The sequence below is a fragment of the Thermobia domestica genome, chromosome 7 (assembly GCF_964235325.1).
Source record: "Thermobia domestica chromosome 7, izTheDome1.hap1.1, whole genome shotgun sequence".
In the NCBI taxonomy this organism is placed as follows: Eukaryota; Metazoa; Arthropoda; class Insecta; order Zygentoma; family Lepismatidae; genus Thermobia; species Thermobia domestica.
In genome coordinates, this window is record NC_137460.1 from 188,532,187 (window position 1) to 188,552,055 (window position 19,869).

At 35.2% G+C, this 19,869-nt stretch overlaps 1 long non-coding RNA gene across 1 annotated transcript; it reads right to left on the reverse strand.

The window, feature by feature from the left end:
• Nucleotides 1-2,457: 2,457 nt before the first annotated feature.
• LOC145688986 (uncharacterized) lies at nt 2,458-15,506 on the reverse strand. The gene is made up of 3 exons (XR_014132049.1): nt 15,428-15,506; nt 13,252-13,394; nt 2,458-2,546 (listed from the first exon to the last, which is right to left on the reverse strand). It is a non-coding gene; the product is annotated as an uncharacterized LOC145688986 (long non-coding RNA).
• Between the last annotated feature and the right edge of the window lie 4,363 nt (nt 15,507-19,869).

The following is a 19,869-nucleotide window of genomic DNA, read 5'->3' on the forward strand; positions in this document are numbered from 1 at the left end:
GCTGAATGGTGTTAAGTTAGTCGAAGTATTTGAAAACCACAATTCAATAATTTCTATAACAACGGGATTACGATATTGTCGAGAAAATAGCAGAAGGGCATCGAAAAAAATAGTAACAACAAATGTACACTCAATTTCGATCTCCATTACTCTTTGGACAACCTGATCTAAATACAAGAATTAACATAATATGATCTGATTGCAAATGGAACATATAGACGTTATAAATTATATTTACGTGATGCTATAAGGGATATTTTCTAAAGAGAAAGATTTTTTTCTCTCAGATCAGGCCCTACTACTAACAACTTGGTTTTCTTTCTGGATAATACAACGCAATGAGCAATGCGTTTACGCTCTTTCTTTTTCGACAGCTGCATTTTTACAAGACAACAAACAAATATTCACTTCCTGTAGACGACTCTACCGCTAATGGCTTCGATATGAAGTACAAGATTCAACTTGTGCAAGGAGGAAAAGAAAAAAGGTGTAATGTTAACAAACAATCAATAATTGTGACTATGATTAATAGGGTTATAAGTAAGAATATTTTCAAGTGTTTTTTTTTTTTCACACGTGTGTTAGAATTACTTTAAAGTTAATTTCTTCCTGCAAAGTCTCTCTCAATTACTATACATTTCTAAATCTAAGACGACTCACTTGTAGTTTTAACAAAGGATAACAAAAATACATCTATAGTGCATACTGTGCATATTTTCAGACCTACACTAAAAGTCAGATCAAATACACACCTCACTTATTCTTTCTTCACTGGGTCAGTAGCGTCATTTCAGGTTTTGGCATAGGGGGGGGGGGGTTAAACAAGATTGTCCACTGGCGTAAGAGTTTCATTTTTTTTATTAAAATATTAGTACACAACTTATTAAAAAGCATGTATTTCTCAAACTAAGGGAACGCAATTGCCCCCTGCCTCCCCAAGTAATGCCTGAGCAGTGAATGCAAACGTTCACGGCTAAAGCGGTAGGTAAGGAAGTGGACCAAGTTAGCATTTAATGGAATCTCGTGATTCTATTCAGTGGAGAAAACTCTACATCATATGTCGCAAAAGCAAGACGACTCCATATTTTGGGGCACAAAATTGCAGCAAAATGCCTAGTCTTGAATTCAGAAATATACGGTAGTTTGTATATTGTGTATGTATTCACGACACTTTTTTCTTTTTAACAATAATAAAACCAGTTGGAAGAGCAAGAAGGACAATGTCCGCCTGGGTTTCAGAATCACATGTTTTTCAAGAAATTGTATATTAAAATACTAATACAAAACGTAAAACTCGTAATTCGATGGATAGTCTTGTCCCTGCCCCTCACAAAATCTGAAATGATTCTACTGAAAAGAAATACTGAAAAATTTAAATATAAATCAACAGGATCAAGTAAAAAAGTGAAAACATTTTTGACGTTTCTCATCATATTTAATTTTGAAATAATAGCACATGAAGCAAAAAAGAAATCATATGTATGAGTGTAATCTTCGTACTGAGTTGTTTCATGAAGGTGAAGATCTAGTATTCTATCAGTTGATAATCCTCCATGGAAGAAAAAGGTTGCTACTCCTTGGATGCATCATGTTGTATCTTCTCTCGCTTTGGATTCAATTTGGGAATCGGTCAAAACCCCCACAGCCAAAACCCCCACACTCAAGAAATGTCAAAACGCCCACACAAACGGTCATAACCCCCACACAAATGGACAAATCTCCCAAACGCACGAACGGTCAAAACCCCAACAGCCAAAACCCCCACACTCAAGAAATGTCAAAACGCCCACACGATCGGTCATAACCCCCACACAAATGGACAAATCTCCCAAATGCACGAACGGTCAAAACCCCCACACTGGTAGTCGGTCATAACCTCCAACGGTCATAACTCCCACACAAATGGACAAAACAGCCACACATAGCAACGGTCACAATCCCCACATAAATGGACAAAACCCCCACACAAATGGACAAAACTCCCACATGCAGAAATAGTCACAACTGCCACACAAATTGACAAAACCCCCTATACTCATGTATTGCCCTTGTACTTTTTAATAACATTTTTTATTCCACTTAAACTGATGTTGCAACTATTCTTCTTGGGCGTCATAAAGAGCCGCAACAAAGACGTGAAATGACGATCATTTCAGAGTGTGGGGGATTTGTCCGATTTTGTGGGAGTTTTGTCCATTTATGTGGGGATTATGACCGTTGCTATGTGTGGCTGTTTTGTCCATTTGTGTGGGGGTTATGACCGATTGTGTGGGCGTTTTGACATTTCTTGAGTGTGGGGGTTTTGGCTGTGGGGGTTTTGACCGTTCGTGCGTTTGGGAGATTTGTCCATTTGTGTGGGGGTTATGACCGATCGTGTGGGCGTTTTGACATTTCTTGAGTGTGGGGGTTTTGACCGTTCGTGCGTTTGGGAGATTTGTCCATTTGTGTGGGGGTTATGACCGTTTGTGTGGGTGTTTTGACATTTCTTGAGTGTGGGGGTTTTTGACCTAGACCCTTCAATTTATGGATTAATTCCAAGAAAACACCTGAAATCAGAAACAAATGTATTTTGAAGCTGGAGAAAAAAAGAAAACCAATTTTTGTTTATTTCAAGCTGTAAATTGAGTTGTATATATATCTCGGCGCAATATCAAGCTTATGAAGCTCTTATCATAAGTATCATTACATTTTCCTTTTCTGTTTGATTCTTTTAGACAAACTCTTCTCAGTTCCATAAAAATGCTATGAGTTATTCAGATACTTTTGCATTGACTATTTTATAAATTTACTTGAGCTTTGTTTTCTTAACACTAGCCATTTGCATTTTGCATTATTTCACTCGTATAGGAACTGTGGATTAAGATAATAATTAACATATAAATGTAGTCTCCAAAACAGACTTGGATATCTGGAAAGCAATTAATAATTTCGCAGTGTAAAAGGTAATAAGAAATAGTGTATTATCATTATTACTAGAGATTTCACCTAGTAGTGGTATCAAATTCAAGAAGTGTGTTTTTCAGTTACAAAGTTATCTATCTACGCCTAGAATACATTAGTATAACAGCGTCAATAATCATAACGAATGGGCGAGAGTTCAAGAGCTTCCAATGTCATAAAACTTGATGGATGCCAAAGATGTGTAACTGGTTCAGGAGACTTAACCTATTATTAAAAGCAGACTCAGTTACGTCGGTTGTTGCAGTGTAGTAGAACTGTGACGGAACGTTGCCGACTACAAAAGCAGCCAGGCTGACCTCATATTTTGGCCTGCGTAAATCGCCGACAGTTTAAGTGGATTGTTCTATTGAATTGCAATCATCCATCGCCGACCGTTTAAGTGTATTGTTTTTAGAAATTGCAATCATCCATCACTACGCTCACAATGTATCAAGGTCTATTCACCATAAATGCTCGGCACAAGTTGTGCAAACTTAGTTCTTATGGCCAAGTAGCTAATGCAACAAGAGAGAAACGTTACCAACTTGGATTAATCTTGGTATACGTCAGTCATATAGTACTTGCCGAAATTTTCAATAGGAGCTCCCATCTTCATTAAAACACTACGTAACGTGGTATCCATTGTTGAAGTACAGAAATATCAATTTAAAAACATCCTTCTAGTAACAGAAATAAGTATGAATAACTCGATATTATTAGTAATAAGAGCTGCACTCTTTAAATCCCTTTCTTCTTTCCTTAATAAAACACATTCAAAGAACGACTATTATTAAACTTTTCCAATCTTCCTCTTCTGAATAACGTGAGAAATTCAATGTATTTCCTATTGCTGATTGCCTTGCTATAAGTCTCCAAAAACTAATAGTTCATTCTTCTATCTTTCTCATACTAATCCTGTTTTTTTTTTCATACTTTTAATAGTTGTTTTACCAAAGCACTAACAAGAGTTCCAATAGAACAATTTATCTATATGCTACAAGCAATTCTATAAAATAACGGAATTTTAAACTAAGTTATTTGCTGGTAAAATAACAAAATAAATAAATAAATAAAAATATATTAACTAATTACACTCTCTTTGGCATGTAGGTTAATTTTCAGTAAGTAGTTGCAAATTTAGTTTTGGTACGTTTTTCCAAGTGTTCCAAAATTATAAATGTGTGTGGAAATAAAATTGTGTGAAAATAAACCTGTATTGTAGCATTCAACCTGAAAAGTTTAGAGTTTGTGCTGCAAATGACAGTTGATTATTGTGTCTCATCTTTTGTTCTAGTTCCCTTGTCAAGACCATTTTAGGATTGTTCATGCTTATAGAAAATTATTCATAAACATTCCTCATAATGAATGAATTCGTTCTGTGTAGAACTTTTAATATCATTGACTTGTGTTTTCGTGACAAGCCTGAAAGTGTATAATCGTTCTCTTTATCGTTTCTGGAATACCCTTTGCCTTACTGCCCATATTCCTTCCTGAATTGAGTTGATTTCGACTTTAACGACCCTTTTTAGCAGCGAGGTTACATGAGACGTGGACCTACTGATTAATATGGAGTTGATGAGTTGATTTTGAGTTTAACGTCCCGTTCAGCAGCAAGGCTACATGAGACGTGGACCTACTGATTAACGTGGAATCCGAACCACATGAGCTGCCGCCGGGAATCGAACCCGGGTCTCCCACGCCACAGGCTCGTACGCCAACCGTTTAGCCACGGAGGAGCTCTAGATGATTAATATGGAATACGAACCACATGAGCTCTCGCCGGGAATTGAACCCGGGTCTCAAATATATTCCTTTCTGTCATACCTATGAAGAATTCTGTGTTGATACATGTACATTTTGAATAGCTGTCATCCGGAACATCGACTATGAAGTCTATGTGTTAAATGGTACAATACACGTTTATTTTCACTTAACTTTATTTCCAGACACATTCATAACTAGCAGAATACCCGTTTTTCGCATGAGAAGAATATGTTTTATTTTGGTAATTTTCTATCATTTTTGAAAATATATTCCCTCCCCTCCCCAGCAGGTAGCGGGTCTGAATTTGGATTTAAATGGCATCAGAAACGTCACTGTTTATCTTAACGACCCCAAAACTATGGATTGGACATTAAAATCAGTCAAGGGGCCGCGGTGGTTCAGTGGTAGAGCATTCAACTCTGGTGCTTGAGGTCCCGGGTTCAATCCCAGCCTCCGCCAAGTGAACTTTGTGATGGACAAACACCGTGTTCGTGGGTTTTCTTGGGGTTCTCCCGTTTCCTCCCACTTTCTTCATTTCATTCATTACTCATCATCACCGTCTCCTTTAGCCTAACCGGCATAAGCGTGGGACGTAAAACTCAAAGATTTCATTTCATTTTTATTTTTAAAATCAGTCATTATCGATCATTTTCAAATATCTCCTCTCTCTCCTCCTCCTAAGTTGGACCATCAAAGTGAAATGATAAAAAATACCCGTAGTCTGAACCTCATTTATGTGGCAAATTTGATCGAGACCGGTCGGGTGTTCAAGAGTTATATATATATATATATATATATATATATATATATATATATATATATATATATATATATACCCCACTCCCTACCCTATGTTGTACAGTCAAAAGTAAAATGTTAAAAACACTCTCAGGCCTGAACCTCATCCATGTTAAAAATTTGATTGAGATCAGTCGGATGATTCAAGAGGTACGAAGTCACAAACATAGTGACTTTCATTTTTATATATAGATTTCGATGCAATAACTTACCAAAATAAGCTGCAAGAACTTATAAAATTTAACCTACATGTTAAAGAAGTGAGGTAGTTAGTTTGGAGCTTGTATTTCTTTTACTTTTATTTATTTAATTATTTACTTTGTTTTTAATTTACCAGTAAACGACTTAGTTTTTCTTAAATCCTTTATTTAATTAAAGTATAGGCAGAAATATGGAGAAATTATTGCATAGGAATTCTGCAGAAGGAAAACTGCTAATTATTCTGGTAAGTGGAAAGTCTTTGTTTGATATTAAAATTTATTATGCGTATATATACATGTATTATGTAGCCAAAATCCACTGGTGAAATCCTCACACCTAAAAAAAAAGTCCATATAAATATATGACGAAAAACGCGTTGTTTTCAAAGTTACGAGATGCCGAAATCGAGAAAATTGTAACTTTGAAGCTGCCTAGCTTGAAAACTATGAGGGCTATCAAAGTCGATTAAAGAAATATTAGAGCAACTAGTACGCTAAGTAAATAACTACGTTTCGGAGTTGGGACGTATCTGCGCAACGGATTTTAGAGAGGGGGCTGTGGTATAGATTCCGCTCTTCCACTCCTTGAGGCTGGGCAACCTCAAAGTTACAATTTTCTCGATTTCGGCATGTCGTAACTTTGAAAAAACTCGTTGTTCGCCATATGTTCATATGGCCTCTTTTATTGTTTAGGTGAGAGGATTTCACGAGTGGATTTTGGCTACATAAAAATGAACGCCCTACATTTCTTAACTTTCTGCAATATTTATTCCTTCTAATCATAAAATTTCAAGTGAAATCTACTAACGTTATGACACTCTTTTTATAAAATCGAATCATGTCATTGAGTCAAGGTCAGTTATTCAAATACACTAAGCAACAGTATAGAATCAAGATAGATAGTTAAAACAGTGGACTTTGATGCTAGTCTCATCTAATATTTCATCACATATTAGCTCTATCTTCAGCAAAAAGTTATTTATAATAAAACATTTGAATAAATGCAGTGTTCGAAGTGTAAAAAAGCAGAGGTGGTATGTTTTGTTACGATTTTCACTCGACATACCGACTATCTAAATATTGAAATACTGTGAAAGTATGTTGAATAAAATATTGCATTTCTATTTACATAGTGACTCGAAACCATGGGATAACTTTCCCTAGTTACGGGTGGGATATGGAGAGGCTTTGCCCACCCCTGTAACTTTTTGCGAATAATAATAAATATATATATATATATACATATTCCCATATGTTGTATTATATATAGAGAATTATACACGAAACTGTTCTAAAAGGGATTTTTTGTAACAATTTTTAAAAACAATTTCCCGCGGGTTAACTCCCGGGCTCCCCACTCGACTGACGTATTGCAGACCCCGGAAGATTATTATCCAATTTTTGAAAAGACGCAAAAATACGTTTTAATGAAAGTACATGAGCTCCATCAATTTAATATTCTTGACACACCAAACAGTAACCTAACCCTTAAGCAAAATAAAAGATTCTTTTTTTGATTCAATAAACTATATTTTTTCTCGTAAATACCGAACTCAGTTATGTATTTCTTTACCATAGACAAAAGAAATCTCGGCGAACTCAACAATACTTTCCGATTTCAGTTTAAACGAGTCGCCTCATACACTGCATTTTGTTTGGATTCGGCCCATGAGTGACTCCTTTCTGTCATGTGACCCTTATATGTAACCAACACTACCAACGCGAGTTCAGGCGTAGGAGCAAGGTTTGAACATCTCAGTAGACATCTCATTTTAAAACCAGAAGATAGGGAAAATGTAATGAAAATGTTGATGTTGCCAATTTAGAAATTATTTTTACGTAAGAAATAAAATCTTTGACGTGTAAAATATTTGTCAATTACTGAGTATAAAAATTGATTTATTAAAGGTATGTTAGCACCCATGTCTTGATCATTGAAAAACCAGAGGTGGTATGGGATATCACCGCATCAGTGTTGCCAACAAATTGATCCAAAAAGTCGCTAAATAGAAGATGAAATGACTCCAATTTTGGGTGAAAAGTCGCTAAAAAAAATTTCGTGGAGTTTTGAATTTTTTATATTATATAACACACACACACACACACACACACATACACACACACACACATATATATATGTTTGTGTGTGTGTGTAAAATACGTGATCAATTCAAGCCATGATACTATATACACTAAAAGAACGTATATGGAAGACTCATATACAGGGCCGGATTTACGGGGGGTGCAAAGGTGCACATGCATCCCTCCCCTTCGTTATAATTATACACTACCTAAAGTGAGAAGGTAGCAGTGAAAGTAGCAACACTTTCCAAAAATTTCTGCTGTCATGTTTCCGTTTGGGCTTAAAAGAAAGGGAAGTTTTTCAAAATCGATAGTTCAAGTCAATTTTCTAAAAGTTGAAAGAAAAGGATTTACCGAGAACAGACACTTAGCCCATGGCTAATCATAGGCGTTCGCCACGTGTTTTCATTACTCATGCGTACGCTTGGAATACGCTGACCATGTATTTAAATGGGGGTGGCTAATCACAAACGAGAAAGCAATAAAAACGCGGAGAAAACGTCAACTCGAGCGTATTTGGTGCGTTTCGGAACAATAAACCGCCTACTGTTTAAAAGATGTCCAAAGGAAGGGAAAAAAGGAAAGACATGTTGCTAGGCAAAGGGAATTTTACCAAGAAACAGCTGCTTGGAAGATGCTTTGTGCAGAGTATTGGTACTCTGCTAGTATAGCCCTGGACCTGGCAAAAAAAGACCTGGAAACAGTGACTGGTCAGCAGTATGATTTATAGCTCTGGAGAAGGAAAAATTACCGAATAGCCACTTTGGTCGCGTTCGTTACGGGGGTAACGCTTCGAAAACGCATTCTGAAATATTTGTGCTTCTAAACGGAAGCTCTGTAAACTAAAGGACATTAAAAGCTGGAGTTGGTCCCCGTTAGAAGGTAAGAGATAACAGCAATCAAAGCGGGAATATAGAGATAAATGTTATGTACTTTCCCAGCTCGTCAACATCTGCACTGATTCAAACAAGCAAAGGAAAATAAACATATATCTGATCTGATTCGAGCTAATAGTACTTATTTTATGATAAGTTGTTCGCAATACAAAAGTCGCTAGATTTGTAAATAAGTCGTCAAATCATCATTCCAAAATCACCAAAAAAGTCGCTAATCGGAAAAATTATTTTTTGTCGCTGTCCTGGAATGCGAATCCCCTAGACTTAGCGACTTTTCCCCCGAATTGGCAACACTGCACCGCATACCATCTCACTTCGACCGCTGAATAAGTGCATAAATAAGTAAATCATTAAAATATGGCATGTAGTGTCTGATGTTTTGTGGGCAAAATTTTAGAAAAAAAAAATGTAAAAGGATGCCACTACAGCTCTCAATTAGGAATGATTTCAAATTACATCGTACAGACCGTAATGAAAACGAGTGGATCATAACGTTAGTAAACCAAAGTTTTATGTTGACACAGAGTAATTAAATGGTAACAGCTGTCAATGAGCCACGCCGTGCCACTGTTTTGTAATAAGGAAAGAAACAAAGTTATCAAAGATGCAATTCAGTTCATTATGAGCTGTAAATATTTCAAATAATGTATTCACTTTTATAGACGAATTGCCAACTTTACCATATTATAGCTATGAGATTTTTCAGTATTTCACGATTTAAAAAAATATTAATTATAAATCCAGATACGAATATTTTTTTTTAAAAAAGCCTTTTATTTTATAGAAAATTATTTGTTAAAGTTCAAGAGTTATATTTAGAATCAACACTACCAGACAATCACTAAAACTTACATTAAGATTAAGAATAAGGATTGAGGAGTAATACACATATTGATAAATTGTGCCATTTTCGGAACATTGAAAATAACAAAGAAAAAATTTATATAAGAAAATTAGGATTTCCATTTTTTTAGGTAAATTTTAGACTTTCAGTCTAACAGCTACTGCTTCCTTACTTCTTTACTATTTATCGTAGGATCATGGTTCATACCTATATATATATATATACCTATATATATATATATATATATATATATATATATATATATATATATATATATATATATATATATATATATATATATACGGTATCACTCGCTTATCCGTATTATAAACCAGAAACAAGAAAATCAGGAAAAACAAAGAGTTTTTTTGAAATATTTTTCTTTCAAAATGTTTTCACCTCTATGGCCCGGGCCTGAGTTCAGGTAGGTATATGAAAATATTTGAAAAATACGCAGTTACGTACATAATGCGTGTGCAAAATTTCAATCTTGTATATCTTGAAAACTAAGGGTGGGAAGAGATTTTGAAAGTCTGAAGGTAACCCATTTATATATATATAGGCCTATAGGGTGGCCCAGTTAAGTTTTTCCACTGAAATATCTAGAAGACGATTGAACATAAATGAACTGAACAAAAGCTTAAATAGGAAACGCCATGGGGTACATTAAATGGTCGTGTTGCGGTGCCACCCCGGGCCGCCCTTCATGGGATTCAGGGCCAAATTTTAAAAAAATTAAATAGAAACATGAGGCGAGTGATATCTCGTTCGATTGATCTTGTACACACTAAAAAGCTTGGTGACGAAAGATTTTTCATATCGGTCACCGTATTCAAAATGGACGCCAAGACATGGTGCCTGTATCAGATAAAACATCAAGTACCACTAATATGAAAATGGTTGAACACAAATGCACCAAACAAAAACTCAAATAGGAAACATCAAAAGGAACATCGAATGGTATTGTTGCGGTGAAACCAGAGCCTCTCTTCATGGGAGACCAGGGCCTAACTTCAAAATTTTAAATGGAAGCATGGGTCGATTTATACCTCGTTCGATAGATCTTTAGAAACTAAAGAGTGCTGTGGCAACATATTTTTCGTATGAGTCACCGTTTTCAAAATTACCACCAAGACATGGTACCTGTATCAGATAAAGCGTCCAGTGTCCATAGGATGAAAACTAGTGATGTGAGGTGGAAAATTTTCCCCAAAATTTTTCCGGAAAATTTTCTGTTCTAGATAAATATCAGTGATCAAGTATCAGTTCCTCATTAACCATAAAATTGAGTGACTTTATGCATAGAAACGTTAAAAAGTGGAAGATCGTCTAAAGAATCTGAAAATTTTCATAGCTTATAAAATTTCCGGTACTATGTAAAACAAGTGAAAGAACTTTTCATGAATTGAAAAAAATTCTGTCGTGTACGGAAAAATTGAACAACTTTTTATAAGTAGGAAAATTTTCATTATTTTGAAGCAAGAAGTAAAACAACGTAGAAATAAGTGAAAGGAATTTTCATGGATCGGAAAATGTTCATTATGATGTAGAAAAAAGTGGGAAAACTTTTCATAGCTCAGGAATTTTGAATATTATGTATAGTGATGTTAAGTGGAAAATTTTCCATTATATTTAACCGCACGTTGAGCTATAAAATTGAGTTTCTGTAGAGGAAAGTTAGACAGCAATTATTTCAAATCAATTATTTCAAAAACCGAAAATTCCACTATTACTTCACATATACGCCTGCCTTTGTAATGAAAGAACTACACAAAATTCCAGTTCCTTATGAAGATTATTTTTGTAATAGAAAATAAGAAGAAATGCTTTGATTTTTATTGTGTTTAAAGCTATGAGAAGACATCGTCTTACGCGTATTAATTTAACGAAATATGATTTTGTGAGATCAAAGGGGAATTTTGAGGGAAGAATACATTAACGTTTTTGAAATATTTTTGCAGAAATGAAGAATCGTTAGCTGTTCACTTCATGAAACTTTTTTCAGACAATATTTATTACAAATAAATTTACGGCTACACAACGATGTAGGAATAAATGGAGTATGTTTTTATGAATCGGAAAATTTTCCAGAAAATTTACATCACTGATGAAAACAATTAACGATAAATGAACAGAACAAAATTTCGAATAGGAAATCACCGAGGGTATTTATCATTCCACGTCTCGAGACTGTTGCAACAGAGGGAAAGATGATTAGAGTAAAAGTGCCATAATGCAAAGGGATAAATCTAATTCCTACAAAATTATCTCTCTAACCTTCCTTCTTGAATGAGTGAAGCAGGAGGAACGTTGAATTGCAAATTAGAATCTCAGTTTTGCTTTATTGCTTCACATACCAATTTTTGTGAGTGTACCACCAAGAAGGAATGGCTCTAGAAACCTGATTAAAAAAATAAAAAATAAATAAATAAAATAAAAATAAAAACGAACTTTATCCTTCCCTTCTGGCCTGATAGCCTCCACATACATAAAATGCATATTGGCAAAAACCTTCTTCCTTCAGAAACACTTTGATACCAAAATGATCTTTCTCGATTAATAAAGGATATAAAGAGTGACTATTAAAGTTTAAAGGCATGACGTAGCATCTGCATCAACGGGCGTTTAAAGGTTAAAACCTTTGCTTCGCATTTCAGTTGTTCCTTTTTTACCCATCAAATTACACTTTGCAACACAATAGGTGTTACCCTTCAAACCAAATTTCACATTACTTTTATTCATTACAGCACCAGCCACTTGTACACACAAATGTTTCAGACGAACCATACCTATTGGAAGTAAAAGAGGGGTTCTCATTCGAGAATTTACCATTCATTCCCATCTTCACCCACTTACGGAGGGAGGTCAGAAGGATAATTTTCTAATAATTAAATTTCTTCCTTTGCATTATGTCACTTTTACTTTAATCATCTTTTCCTCTGTTGCATCATTCTCGAGCTGTGCAATGATAAATATCCTCTGTGATTTCGTACAGGAGTTATTCTGTTCATTTGTCTCCAACCGTTTCCACATTAGTGGTGCTGAACGTTTTATCTAATACAGGCACCATGTCTTGGTAGTCATTCCGAAAACGGTTACTCATATGAACGGTAGCACTCACATGTTCGTATCATACAACTGAACCGAAAAATTCGGGGAAAAACAGGAATTTTTCTGAAAAAATCACCTCCTCGGAATAGTTTCACCTCTCGGGCCAGGGCTGACGTAAGGACCTTTCAAAGGTACACACAATCCGTATGGAAAATTTCAATCTGCTATCTTTAAAACTAGGGGCGTAATTTTTTTTTAAAATTTGCCTTAAGAAATGTCACGCCCCTCTGCGCCCACTTGGCACCGCTAAGTTGACCATCCGGTTGCAAAATGCATCTGGGGTATTCTTTGGTCCATGCTTAACTTGACCAATAAAGAAACCCGGTTTAAATACCTGTTATAGAACCTAAATGAGCGGTTAAAGACATCACTAAGCTATGGTAACAAAAGTTACCATAAATCCTTAAAAGACTAAATTGGAATGATAAGATGAAAAATAAATAATTGGTATACAAAGCGAATGAAAATAGTATGACATGGCCAGCAACTCAATATGTCCGATAAATTTTGAATGTTCAGCAAAGCAGTGTATTAAATTAGAACCTCTTCATAAAAATAAGTATGTTTACAGAACTGATACAAAACTAGTAATGTTAATTTACCTGGCCTTACGTACTTTTTCTTTTTCCTAGCAATCAAATGGTAAACGAAGGCACGAAAACGAAGTTATATTCGGATCTCCACTATTCTCATTTACTCGTTAAAACGTACAACAACATCTCCACATAGATCTCCAAGTTAAGTGGCGGAGTGTTGGACCTGAAATATGAAAAATTTACAGGAAAGAAATGGATATTTATTGTGTGTGTGAAATTCCAAATTAACTAGTTTAATGTAATATTTTCAAATATGGAAAGCTGCGTGTTGTTGATACAACTTTGAGTGAAGGCATGCTGAGTTAAACATTAGGGCGTAACAAGGAAATCATTTCCCTGTATTCAATGATAGAAGTTGGATGTGGCATTTTGATTTTGAGTTTTATAAGAATGTATGATGTGAAGTTATATTAAAACATTCAATAATAGTTCGAAGAAAAGGGAGCACATGAAAGGTTATTTATCAGAGTACTTATTCAAGTCCTCTGTCAAAAACCAGGGATGCTATTTAGAATCTCAGCAATTCGTTTCATGGCTCCAGAATTGAGTACCTTGTTTTTGTCTAAATTATCATAAAGGTAGAAAACAACGAGCATTGCGGGCTTCTAAGCCCCTTCGCTCGTTCGGCTATATTTTAAGAATTAAGTATCACTGGAGATCTTATATGTGCAAGACTGGGAGAGAAACTAAAAGCTACCCCAAACCAGTTTGTTGCTTATAGTTTCCTAAATGCAGTGTTGCGTAAACCTGTCATCGCAGTGAATAATATAAAGAAATTAATGTAATTTAACGTAGTGTTTTCATCAACATCCTGGTTTTCGCGCGTACTTATCATCGCGGACGCGCCTGATCGATACGGACGCACCACTTCCTATTGTTCGGACTCTTCTGTCCTGACTCGACTAGATAGAATTCGTGTTTTTGTGGTAACCTAATACAGGTTGGTTAGTGGTTTTATGGCATATTTCCGGACGCAGTATTTACACGCAAAACGGTGAAGGTCTCACCAAGGAATTGTTAAGAAACAATTTCTATTATAGTGACAGTGAATTTCGTGGTTAATGACAATATTTTAACATTTTTAAGCCTGGAATTACTCTACGGCACGAAGACCCAATTTTCTTCCTTGCACAAACATTGACTGTAAACCAGTGGTGCCCCGTCATGTCCATGACGCACCCCCCCTTAATTGTCTATCCGTAGGTGTTCTTCCATAAAAAAATCTTTTCGATTAATTTTTACACTCCCTCAAACATATTTATATAGATTTTTAACCCCCCCCAAATATTTCCATGATGCAGTTTGCGTCACAGCCCCCTTTGTGGGCACCCCTGTATAAACACTACTAGGCCTACATGCACTAGAATATTTTCCGAACATACTTTGGTAATTCTTAAGAACAGCTACTTCTCATCTCCGGTGCACGAGGATACTTCTTACGGTTGCACTAGCTACAAAATTGATTCTATTTGATATACAAGTGGTAATACAACACATAAGAAACCCAGATCATGTTGTATTCACACTCCAATATGGAGTTAGAATACAGCGTGATCTGGGTTTCTTGTGTGTTGTATTACCACTTGTACATCAAATAGAATCAATTTTGTAGCTAGTGCAACAGTAAGAAGTATCCACGTGCACGGAACATGCGATATGCGTTAAATTTCCCCCATACATACTCATACATTAAGTACAAGGGCCACCTACATCAATGCGCACACGCACAGTTCCATTCACGACGTGGCATCGAACATTTGAAAAGCGCTACTCGTCAAAGTAAATAAACAAACTTCAAAACACAACGAGAGCGGATTACACACACATCTTTTAGTTCGAATCACTCATTAACTAATTAGAACTCACTCTGTTACCTACTTTTTAACATGCTAGATCTTAATGAATAATTCCTAAGGGTATGGCGTTTATCGTCCTTTCCTAAATGGGAAGCGCGGCTCCTTAAGAATAACCCATACTTTTTCTTATGTGGTGTTGTGTAACATGTGACTTGAACATCACTGCATTATTTGTACACGGAACAGGGGATCAAACTTCGGATGCGGAACCCGGGGATGTCACCGGCTAAAGCTTTACACAGAAGATGATGATGAAACAGTTAAAGTAACTTCAATCCACAATTATAAGCAATACGCACCTTATAAGTCTACTTAAAATTATAATAAGAAATGTACTTACCTATAATCTTCACGTAGTCTTGTATTTCTTTTATAAAAGCAGGCAGACTACAATCGTATGACTACGCTTTCATTTGCGCAACATGCTTTCACTTGTCATCTAACTAACAACAGTATCTCAAGTCAGTGCTTCCAACCACGAAATGTACGACTAAAAGTATTTAATAATTCTTCAAATTATTTTCGATTAAACCAGAAGAAATAATAAAAAAAAAAAACATTTTTTACAGTTATTTTCTTTTGTGTAGCTTAATATCCATTCTATTTTTCAAAATATGTTACCAACTTTAAGCAGCACAAAAGAGCGTTTGCCAAATGCTGGATACACTGCTATAAAATACCGAAATTTCACCTCAAAAATCCATTCTGGTAAAGGACCTGTAAACTTTACGGTGAATTTTCTGTGAAACCACCTGAATTTTTAAGAAAGAAGATAAGATATTAATCAAAGAAACTTCTTTCTGACTTAACAAGCAATTATTATAGCCACGCTTATTTCTAATTTAATATGATGTGTAACTCTTGTTATAGATGTTATATCAGTTTGAGAGTTTACACTGTAAAAGTTATAAGAAGAGAGTCCATAGCTATCTGACGATTAGGCTGCTCTAGAGTGTATTAACTGCTAAGGGGTGCGGGATTAAGCATTGTTCTATTGTTAAAATATTATTTATTATATAACATTATTTTGAAGAGGGAACATAATTAATTAAATCTTGCAGAAAATAATAAACGTTTTACAAAAACAATTGTTTCAAAAACTTTATCACATGAATGGTAACTAATGAATGTAGGTGTGCAGTTAGCACTGGCGGTTCAAAATCAACAGTCTCCGTGTTTCAACTAAATATGTGCCTTCTTGGCTGGAGATTCTCCATCCCATAACGCGGAGGCAGGGATACATATTTTTAATATATAGGCCATGGCTGAATTAATAAATATTCGGTTCAATTTTTGTTAATGTTTGAGTGCACCTGGAACTTTTGGGCTATCAACTTTATCTAAAATCTTTTAAATAAATAAAACACATAATGCAATAACCATAATTTGATCCCACATTGAATACAAGAGTGGTCAAAATTTACTCTTACAAAACATTATACAGCTCAATGAAGACAGTAAATATAAATTATTTATTCTAAATGAACGTTTAAAATAAATGTGAATACCATATTATATGTATACTAATAATCAAATAATTTCCCTAATTTAAGAAATTCAGTTATTCAGATAAGGTTGAATACTAGTATGTGTAAACCACCACCACTTTGTACCATCTTATATTGTATTCTATGTTACACGTTTCTTATTTACATTTTATGTCTTACCTTTGAAGAGGAGCTTTTGACAATTCAGAGCAGCAGGGACATACACAGGATGCAAGCCTTGGCAATCCAGAGCTTTTGCCCCCACGAAATCACTACTTTTTTGTTTGTATATATATATCTAATTTTATATATGGTGATAGCAGGGGCGGATCCAGGGGAGTATGTTTGGGGGGATCGCATCCCTCAGAATAGGGAACGTTTTATACTTTTTATTTTAAAAATAAAACTATCCTAAGTATTTTTCATCTTTGTATTATAAACGTAAATTAAAACATAAAGTAGATAGGCCTTACTTTCTTAAGAAAGTTAATTCTACAGAAGAGCTCTTTCTCATTTTCTATTTTTTCTTTTCATTCTTTTCTTTTCTTTTCTTTCTTTATTTCTTTTTTCTTTTCTTTTTTTGCAATCTTCTCTTACCTTGATTTGACTTCGAACGACCGCCCCTCCCAAACAATCACCCTGGATCCGCCCCTGGATGATAGACATATTAGTAAAATATGCATTCAATCGCTGAAATAAATTCCTGTCAAGCTTTCGATCGCTGAAATAAATTTCTGTCTACGGCCCTGCAAAACAGTGACGATTTTAGGGAGTGATCAGTTAGTAATGCCTCCTTGGAACAACGACACTTCCCCAGAAGTTATATCTCCGATAATTCGGAATGTGATTTGTGCATTATCACTTTTCACTCTCAGTGTCTTAAAACGCACCAAAAAGGAACTGTTCTGAAGTATTTACTGGTTCTCCCTATGACCCCATTTCAATATGGCCAACCTTGGACATATACACATCTGAAATATCACCTTTTATGTCAGTGATCCCGAAAACTATCCATTCGACACAAATATAGGATATTATCGGTTCTTCATTCCTGTCACCCTCCCATTGTCAACTCGAAGCCAACCAAGGCTTATTTTGGACTTACGCAGCATCCACAGTGTCACTTTTCATCTTTGCATATGAATTCGACACTAATTTCGTTCGTATTTGACTACTTTTACATGTCACCTTCACCTCTTGGTAGCGATTTTTTCAGTATCTCGTTCAGTATCTCGCCCCCACAACTATGGAGAAATTACAACCAACTAAGTATAATTATAATTATCATCTGAAACACAACATTACGGGTGATCTTTTTCGCAGAGGAATTCGTTAACTACTGTTTCAATATCAATGTATTGGCTTTTTTTGCTGTCCATGCTGAAGATTGCCAAAGGGCTAAACTTCATCTGCACTATTGTGCAATGAATATAAGTTTTAGAGGTTTAATTTACTGAATACTCGCTTAGATGTTCCTCTCGTCACAGAAAAAGTGATAAACAGTTATAATAGAAAAATGAAACGAAATATTTAAGTTTTACGTTCCACGTTATGCCGACTACGCTAATGGAGACAGTGATGGTGAGAAATGAACGAAATCGTTTAATGAAGGAAGTGGGAGGAAAATGGAGAAACCCAAGAAAACTCATGCACACGGTGTTTGTCCATAATAAAGTTCATTCAGCGCGAGCTGGGATCTAACCAACAACTCCATGCACAATAGGTAAAGTTATAAAAGAATAAGCGTCTAAACAAATACGGAACACTACTATCAATGAGAGTTGTATAAGATTAGATTTTTATTTATTTCATTCTAAGTGGAAATTTCAATCAATCTTGATCTTCATTACTGTTCGAAATCTGGACCAACCAGTATTCCCTACTAGGGTTAAGATTAATTTATCGCCAACAGAAATCCAAAATCCTCTGTATAACCACACGTTCCATTATTCCATATACACAATTAAGATTCCAGCGTAACCTACCAGTTAATAAGTTTTCTTCTTATCATTATTATTTTTAACACCTTAAAAATATAGGCTCATAATTGAACCACTAATTGGAAAAAGGGAATAAGTACATAAAAAATATTTTTTCTACTTTTAAGCTTTTCTCACCAATTGCAGTGCTACAATACAAGATTCTTCTTCTTGTCTTAGAGTTTGTCAGTTCTTTTGCTACAATTAATCAGTTATACACGTGTTGAAACAAATACAAATACGCCTCGGGAAGGTTTTTTAGCGTTTCTGAAAACTTAGGTCTGATGTACTTATTCCCTTTTGCTGGAAATAGTTGCTGCAAGGAGGTGATAAATCTTTTCGGTATACTTCACAGTCTATAGCTCCTTCACAACTTCCTTTTAATGTAAGGCTAAGTAGTTACATTTTAGACATTGAGGGAAAAAGTGTGAAATTAATTAAAACCCTTCAAAGTGGAGTTACGAATCTTCAATGGACCCCATTTTGCTGTTGGCCTCGCTCAACGCACTCCCGTCACTGTTCAGGGTGCACGATGGAGTTTCTCCCTTTTAGGAATACTTTCTAAGACAGTACTAGTTTTTTTTACAGCTGTTTCAATTGAGTTGTATTTGCTAGAACTGTCGGTTAAAGGAAACAAAAGATCCTATACTCAAACACAAATTATCTCTCTAGAAGCTCTAATGGAAAACGAAACGAATCGTCGTAAACATGTTATGTTCTTGAAGAGGAAAAAGAAAAATATTGATTGCACAAACGTATAATGGTACAATTTGCTTGCAAATTTAAAACTTATAGAAGTTGATGGCTTGTTAGGTGAGGGGTTAGTGAACAGGATTTTTGTACTGGTGGTCCAGGGTTCGAATCTCGTCCGTTCTTCTTACGTTTTGTTTCTTTAAGCTACACTGAGTTTGTTCATTCCAATTCTTTAAGCTTGAATTAAATCTAATACCAGTTAGTGAATTAAAAGTAGCTAACATTATTTTCAAATACGAGACGTTATTACATGCTTGTCACTAGCTCACAATACTCAACTTTGATATAAACTCTTGCAGCCTTCATTTAACTCATTTCTTGACGTGTTTTGTTACGAAACTCATGAATCGTGGCGAACAAAATTGCTTTACCAGATAATGGTGACTGCTTTGAAACCAAATGACAAGTATGAGAATTAAACGTATCATATCTGTAGTTTGGTGTGGAGAAGAAACCAAATAGCGAACGAAAGGTTTAAGAACAACCACGTTATTAATATAAACTATACCAAGGACTATTGACTTATATGAAAAAGAAATCGAAAGAAATTTTGAAAGAACGAA